This window comes from Nasonia vitripennis (genome assembly GCF_009193385.2).
Source record: "Nasonia vitripennis strain AsymCx chromosome 2 unlocalized genomic scaffold, Nvit_psr_1.1 chr2_random0007, whole genome shotgun sequence".
In the NCBI taxonomy this organism is placed as follows: Eukaryota; Metazoa; Arthropoda; class Insecta; order Hymenoptera; family Pteromalidae; genus Nasonia; species Nasonia vitripennis.
This window is the reverse complement of record NW_022279614.1, coordinates 2140107-2148507: the sequence shown is the minus strand read 5'-3', so window position 1 is coordinate 2148507 and position 8401 is coordinate 2140107. Positions and strand designations below refer to the sequence as shown.

Sequence of the window (8401 nt, the reverse complement as noted above, 5' to 3'; positions counted from 1 at the left end):
AGTATTTTTATTAATTTATTTATTTACTTATGCTAAATGATTTTTGTGAGTCTACGCCTATAAAGCTTCTTGAACAAATAAGTATAATATAATCAGAACTGATCAGCCACACTTTACTTAAAATTGATTGCACGATATAGATTTGATAAATGTGAAATAAGCTACTACCTTAGCCTAATATTAAGTTTATTACTAATCAATGTAAATGCATATTTTATAAGATTTTATGTGACATGTACACCATTGTGTTATATATTGTATTTAACTTATTACTACAATTAAAGACTATGAAAATCATACCATTATGTTGTCTAGATGTGATGTAGAGACTTCAGAATGACGTCGAATTTAGATCATCAGTTAGAGGAAACGACCAACAGGTTAGAAGCATCCAACCGAGAAAGAGATAAGTATGAGCGGGAACTGGTCACAACAAAGTCAAAATCAGCTGGAGTGAAACGTACCCTAGGTAGGTTAATGTGAAATATATAACATTCCATACATCAGATTGTATCATCAGTGATTTTATTTTAAAACAAATTTCTTAGATTTGGACCATCTAGAAAGAAAAGGAAAATAAATTTAATCAGAACAGAAGAAATAAGAAAATGCAGAAAAAGATCAAGTAACCCAACTCAATAAGCACATTGAATCACAGACAGTACGTATTACAGAATGCAGCGGATGGAGTGCAAACTAGAAACTGCAAATGCTAAACTAATGCTCGTGCTACATAAGCAACACGAGCTTCTGAACAGTCAAGTAGAAGAGATGTCTAAAAAGAAAATAGCTGAGAAGCAGATGGAAGAAGCATTGAAGTCGTTGCAAGTTGAAAGGGAAGCAAAATATGTCCTAAAGAAGGAACAGGATCAAAGAAATCAAATGAACAGTGAATAAATACCTCAGTAATCTTGCAAGTTGTTTCGCTCATTCGAATGAAGGATTTGTCTCTCAAAATGCTAGCTTTGTTCATCACAATTTACAATTCTTCAAAAGGCAATATATATCAATCTGAATTATACACAGATAAAGTTCTTTATAAAATACTGTACCGGGTGAACTATTTTATTTCAAGCTTTTTTGATACCACCACCCATATCAACCAAGGTCATTTTTGGATTATTTCTGAAATAAAACTTTCATTAACTAGCATTATAATTATCATAATTTTTCACTTCACACTTACCCAATATTGTTGATCATAACATTTTTTTTGTACGTAGATTTTGGAACTATTTTGTCAACTTTGTTGTACCAGGGTATATCTGTAATTCTTACAAGTTTCATATTACTCACTTTTATTAACCTATTTTTATTTTTAGACAAAGTTTTCGTTCTTTTGAATCCAGAGGATAAAGGTCTTCTTTTCAGCGGTGTTGACGAATTTATTGGATTTGCAATTGAGGCAGTTGGTCTGGTATTTCTTTTTACCCTTATCATCTTTCTTTTCGATAACGACACTAAACTCGAGTTTTTAGAGCCAACTTAATTATAGGAACTGGAGTACGAGATATAACAGGATTTTTTGTAACTGAAGCCACTGTACTAGTTAATTTTCTATGACAAGAGCTACTCCTAAAATTAGTGGTATTACCAGTAGAGCAACTTGGTCCACTATTGGAAATTGTATTTCGTACATAAGGTATCCTAGAAGTGTCTCTATTTCTGTTGTAAAACTTTGCCTTCACCAAAAGTCTCAGAAACTAATGGCTGCAATAAACTTTGGATTGATATGGATTGGAACACTGTTTGGTATATTACTGCATGAGTTATTTACTGGAATCCTCGGTTGATTAAAAACTGCTGGATTAACACGAACCTTGCTTGGAACATTTCTTGGTATCATCTGATGATTGTACGTAATTGGATTAACACAACTTGGAATTTGTAAATCTTGATGGATTATCTTTGTTTGTATTAACTGATTAGAATTGAAATAAATTTTAGCTTTTGCAGCTGCAGCAATAAAATTAAACAACTGTTTCCAAGCATAGTCTCTCTTGGCGACTCACGGGATGAGGTTAAGTTTCGCAAGCAGAAGCAGCTGATTCTGTCCCCGTGACGACGCAAGATAATTATACTGGATTATCTATCTTCTTCTTCTCCCAGCTAGCACAGGTTAACTTTTTGGACGTCCAAAACTTGACCATTAGAAGTTATCTTATGGACGTACCAAATTGTTATCAAAGAGATACGCTGCAGACAAAAATTTTGAACATCTATTTTTTGGATATACATTTGACATCTAATAGATGTTCTTTATTTCTGTCACGTCTGGCGATAATGTATTAAACGAAGGATATATAAACCTGTCAGTCGGTACTACAGAGAATAACAGGACTCCAGAGATACAGGACCAATCGTCGGTACAGCAGAAATCCTATATAACACAAGATATAGTAGGATTCGACAACATGAAACTACCACTATCGCAATGGCAAATCCAATCAGCCACGCACACAATTACAACAGACAAGACACGTGTTATGACTCCAGGAGGTCATCCGAAGGAATCAATACCGAACTTGCAACTAGAAACAAGAAGCTGACAGCTGCCCACCTGTAGAAGGGGAGGTACAAATTATGAGTGTTCGGTCTCGCAAGTAGGTGACAGGCGGCGACCATCGGATAAGCTATAAATTAACTGCGGGGAGAAGGGACGCCGACGTATTTTCGGAGCACCGCCAAAAAAGACACACCCTTCATCCTATCCTTTTCCATACCTCCATCCACCTATAAAAACCCATGTGTGACCACGATGAGGAGCCTTCTGCAACCGGAGTTCACACTGACAGGGCGAAGCTCTGTCTGTCCGCCAACTGATCTTTATTAAATTTCGGACTTAGTTCTCGAGACATTCCGAGTTTCTTAGTTTCATTTAACGTCTGACTTAGAATAACTCTCTGTAAAAAGTCTTTTGTAAATTTTATCCGAGAATAAACTGAAACTCTTTATTAAACTTATAAATTGCGAGTCACGCGGCTTATTCAAACTTCCCGCTCTAAGAACGAGTCAACGTAGCTGTCTGCCGTCGCGAAGCGAAGCCAAGCCGAGACCCGAACAACTTCACGACAAGGTAAGCTATAAACTACTCTGAGCTTTATGTCCATGTATGCATGATTGTGTAAGTGTCGTAAAGGAATCTAGTCCTCACTCCCGCTTAACAGAATAGCCGACGGATAATCAGTACGGGCGCGACCGATCATTAATAATACTTGTTCGGTCGTCTCTACCTGTGCGTTCGCTACCTTTGCCCAAGGCGGTCGGTGTAAACCGCCGTGCTGAACTAAAGGACGCAGTTTCCGGACAAATAATAAATATTTTACGCAAGTATTCGCTCTGTGCGGCTTACCCGGACGTAACATTTCATTAAAAAAGTTATCTAAAAATTGTTTATTTAAAATTTAACAAAATGCTATCAGTTTTCTGTTACCAATCAGATATTTTAGGTGGATATTCGGAAGATGCCTTTTTTAAGGATATTTGTAGAGGCACCGATAAGCGGTTGTCTAATGTATAAGCAAACGTTGTTTTGTTTTGGATAAAGAAAAACTGTCTAAAAAAAGATTGCCGAAATGTTAAAAACTTTTCGTTAACCAATGAATAACTGAAAAAAGATTATCAAACGATGGACTTATTAAGATATTTTTCAGGCGGCAAAGAAATAATCATCCAATCAATATCCAAATGTCGTCCATTTTTCATTCTAATGACAAACTTAACTAATGATAACTAAATAATATCAAATATTAGATGTTTTATATCTCAAAAATTAGGCTGCGTTTAGATGGAGTCTGTCAATCAGAATGGCAGATTGGAGAGACCGCGAGATTTAAATTCAACGTCAAAAGTATAAAAAAGTCATCATCATAAATGTTGTGATCCACTTTATGGATATATATTATAATATTTACATGTATAATCATGTTAACGCATCAGCAAATCATAATTTTTTCGAAAATATGCTTGTAAATTTCATAACCTCAAAATGGCGGATGTCGCGAGATATTCATATTGACATTCTATCTTGGATTCATAATATTTTGCTTACATATTTGGCTAAAACTGAATGCTGTTTTTTAAAAATAATACAAAAACTTTTCCTAAGGTGCATCACTACATTAATAATAATGAATTTAGTAGACGAGAATGAGTTTGCCAGACTCCATGTAAACGCAGCCTCACGAAGTAGTCGTCGATTTTTTAATATCTTTTGGACAAATTTTTCTGGATATCCTATGGTTATCATTCTAATGCGCTCCGCTGTAATACCGACTGCTAAAACGTCCAATATATTGATATTTATACTATGCTTTACAGTACACTGGAAGCCAAAAATTTTTCGTCTTATTTAAACAAAATAATAGAGAGCGAGATAGCTCTCAAAGCAAACAATTTACACAAAATACATACTGATACACTCAGCACAGGCTCAAGTTTTTATGACATCATACAAAAAGCCAAATCTCTATCGGAGTTTCACAAAGCTAATAGCAATTTCGAAACGTTTAAAAATACAATTCAAATCTCAGGATATACGCTAGCAAGCATTGCACTGTTTATAATCATAGTTTGGAAATGAGCAATCCCGGGGGGATCCCGAATACTAAAATTATTAGCAGTCTCAGCCACACCGGAAAACGCGACAAACAGCCATGTTATAAGACTCGACTTGAGCAGAATAAACAGCCAAGAAAAAATGCAGCCGCTTTACGACCCTCAAATTCCATCGGCGATAAGTGCGCCTATGCCGATCCCATTGCGGGCGTCAGATGTCAACTATACCCAGAATCAGAGATCTTCGACAACTCGAGCCCTCAGCATAAAAAGAAAACACACCATGCACTGCCCGATTTTATAAACAATGACGACCTAACGCTTGACGACACCGCAACCAAGAACATGCTGGAGGCCGCCGTCTGCAATTTGAGAGTGTCCATGATAAACTAGGAACTTATTGCAAACAACATTTTAAAGAAAGTAGAAGAAGAGGAGGAGAAGACACTGCAACCTGTCCCGTCAACTAGTGGTACACAAGGCAAGGCCGCAATTCACACAGAGACAATATTCAAGTAGCGCTAGTGAAAATACAATCAAGAAAAAGAAAAGTGCACTTAGGAGAGTAAGGAGAGAAGAAAAGAGAAAATTAAAGCGAAAACGGCATAGTGAGAAGGAAAAATTGAAGAAAGTAGTGAAAAGTGAATTTCTCCGTAAAGCAAAAATGTGCGTACATAGGGATGCATTCCCAAACCCGGAGGTTGTAAAGTATAGCAGCAGTGATGAGCACAGTTCGGAAAGCGCACCACTCGCCTCCCGCATAGGCGCTAATCCAGTCTCGGCCATAAAACGGCTAGCGGCTGAAAGAGAATCCTTTGCGGCCCCATCTATACAGCAGGGTACACAGTGCGTGAGGTGCGGCACCAGATTCAGGAAATCAAAGGAGGAGGAAGCAGAAGAAAACATGGACGTTCGAAATGAACAGTGGTAGATATGCAGATTATGCAGTAATCATACACATAATTCATGCATGACAAGGCACGAAATACAGCAAGGACCGCTGTTCGTTTGCAGGACATGTGCCAATACAAAATCTATGATAAATTCAAGATCCTGCAGCAAGAGCAACAAACCAAGAGTTTAATCCAATGGCGTGGTGCACGTGCACATAGCACCTGTGAATTCGGTCGGATCAACTACCCAAGCTGCACCATTCCAATCTACCTCACAAACAATGCAGCAGTGGAGGGAGAATAAGGAAGCCTTAACAGAGGCAACAAGTCCCAGCTGCGACACATGCGAGGATTCATGCATGGATCCTACCTGCAGCTGCAGCAGCCAAAGTGAAAGTGATTAGTGAAATGTGTAGTGCGAACGAGGTGTGAGAAAGTATGTAAGGTATGGGCTATGATAATATTAGAATATAACTAATTATTATTCAAAATTTATTAAAATCACGACATTTCAATGTATATACAGTATACACTTGTATGAGATCAAGTCTTAAAGTCAGTAAAAACTTCAAACATTTCAGTTACAAAATATTTAAATATAAATGTCATTATTTTAGTAAATTAATATTCACGTGATTTCATGTTAACGCAAAGATATATAGAAAAAAAACTATTAAAAAAAATGTAGACTACGTAACAATAAAACCAACAACTGAAATCGTTCATCGCATAATCTTTCACTTAAAATATTGAAATAGGGAATTCCGAGACAGCCAGATAAAGTACCTGATCGACACGGGCGCTGACCTCTGCATCTATCCCCGTGCCGCGATTCGCGGGCAGTTAAAAAAAACCACGTACGAGCTCTCGCCCGCTAATGAGACGGCCATTGCTACGTACGGAACGCTTACGCTGTCGCTCAACCTCGGACTCCGGCGCGCATTCTTGTGGCGATTCGTGATCGCGGATGTGCCCAAGGCCATCATCGGGGCGGACTTTCTGTCGCACTACGGGATACTCGTCGACCTCCAAGGCAGCCAGCTGCTCGACCGAGAGACGAAACGCAGGTCACGAGGTCAGATCCTCACCGACGGAGGTTCGAGCGTCAAGGTCATTTCCGGATCGTCAAGCTACCACCAGTTGCTAGCCCGATACCCGGACATCACGCGACCTGACGGACGAGCACCAGTGACGCGGCACACGACGCGTTATTACATCAAGACGACGCCAGGACCGCCGGTAAGCAGTCGCCCCCGCCGCCTCGCGCCAGACCGTTTCCAGAGACCCAGAGAGAAGTTCAACCTCATGCTACGCCTCGGAACGGCACGGACGTCCAACAGCTCCTGGGCTTCGTCACTCCACATGGCACCGAAGGGCGAGGACGACGAGAGGCCATGCGGCGACTACAGAGGCCTCAACGCACGCACGATACCGGACTGGTATCCAGTACCGCACATCCGAGACTTCGCACAGCGGCTCCGGGGCAAGAAGATCTTTTCCAAGGTCGACTTGGTCCGAGCCTACAACCAGATTCCCGTCGCCGAGGACGACATCCCCAAGACGGCCATCACCACGCCATTCGGACTCTTTGAATTTCCATTCATGAGTTTCGGGCTTCGCAACGCGGCACAGACTTTCCAGCGCTTCGTAGACGAGATGCTACGGGAGCTGGATTTCTGCTACGCGTATATCGATGACATCTTGGTGGCATCAGACGACGAGGAGCAGCACCACCAGCACATGCAGCAGCTGTTTGAACGCCTGCAGGAATACGGGATTGTCATCAACCCGGCCAAGTGCGTTTTCGGGCAGCCGGAGGTAGAGTTCCTGAGTTATACCGTCACGAGCAATGGAATCCGACCGACCGGGAAGAAGGCCGAGGCCATCCGAGGCTATCCACAGCCTCAGACCGCCAAGCAGCTTCGCCGTTTCCTCGGAGCTGTCAACTTTTACCGGGACCTTCTGCCAGACGCGGCGCAGATGCAAGCACCCCTCAACGAACTTCTCAAGGGCAACATCAAGGGGAACGCGCCGATAAACTGGAACGACGAACGCGTCCGCGGCCTTCGAGAAGGCGAAGTCCGATCTCGAGCGAGCAACACTCCTGGCACATCCGAAGATAGGCGCCGACCTAGCGTTGGTCTGCGACGCATCGGATATCGCAGTCGGCGCCGCACTCCAACAGAAGATCGACGGACGTTGGAAGCCGCTAGGTTTCTTTTCGAAGAAATTGAGCCCAGCGTAAACTCGCTACAGTGCTTTTGATCGCGAGTTACTCGCCATCTACAAGCACTTTCGCCACATGGTCGAGACTCGAGAGTTCACCATCTTCACCGACCAAAAACCGCTAATCTTTGCTTTGAAACAGAAACCGGAGAAGGCAACACCACGACAGGCACGGCACCTCGATTTCATCGGACAGTGCTCCACGGACATCCGGCATATCTCCGGCATAGACAACGTCGTGGCTGACGCGCTGTCTCGCATCGAGGGCATCTCTACACCCATCGACTATGCCAGGCTAGCCGAAGCACAACGAGATGACGCCGAGCTACGGCAGCTAGAGAATTCAGGCACCGACTTGCAGCTGAAACTCGTTGAGCTACCCGGAGCAGACGCCCGAGTACTTTGCGACGTTTCCTCTAATACCGCGCGACCGTTCCTCACGAAGACCTTCCGGAGGGCAGCATTCGAGGCAGTGCATGACCTCGCACACCCCGGGATCAAGGCCACGGTCAAGCTGATGACGCAACGATATGGCTGGCCATGAATCAAGGCCGACTGTCGAGCCTGGGCGTAGGCGTGCATCCAGTGCCAGCATTCCAAGGTCTCTCGGGACGTCACATCGCCAGTCGGCGACTTCCAACCACCAACGGCCAGATTCGAGCACGTGCACACGGACATCATCATCCTCCCAACGTCGGAGGGCCAGAGATACTGCCTAACATGCG

General features: G+C 42.4%; 1 long non-coding RNA gene across 1 annotated transcript; it reads left to right on the top strand.

Moving 5' to 3' along the window:
- Positions 1-1444: 1444 nt before the first annotated feature.
- On the top strand, positions 1445-2967 carry LOC107981482. The gene is made up of 2 exons (XR_004345203.1): positions 1445-1855; positions 1948-2967. It is a non-coding gene; the product is annotated as an uncharacterized LOC107981482 (long non-coding RNA).
- Positions 2968-8401: the final 5434 nt, after the last annotated feature.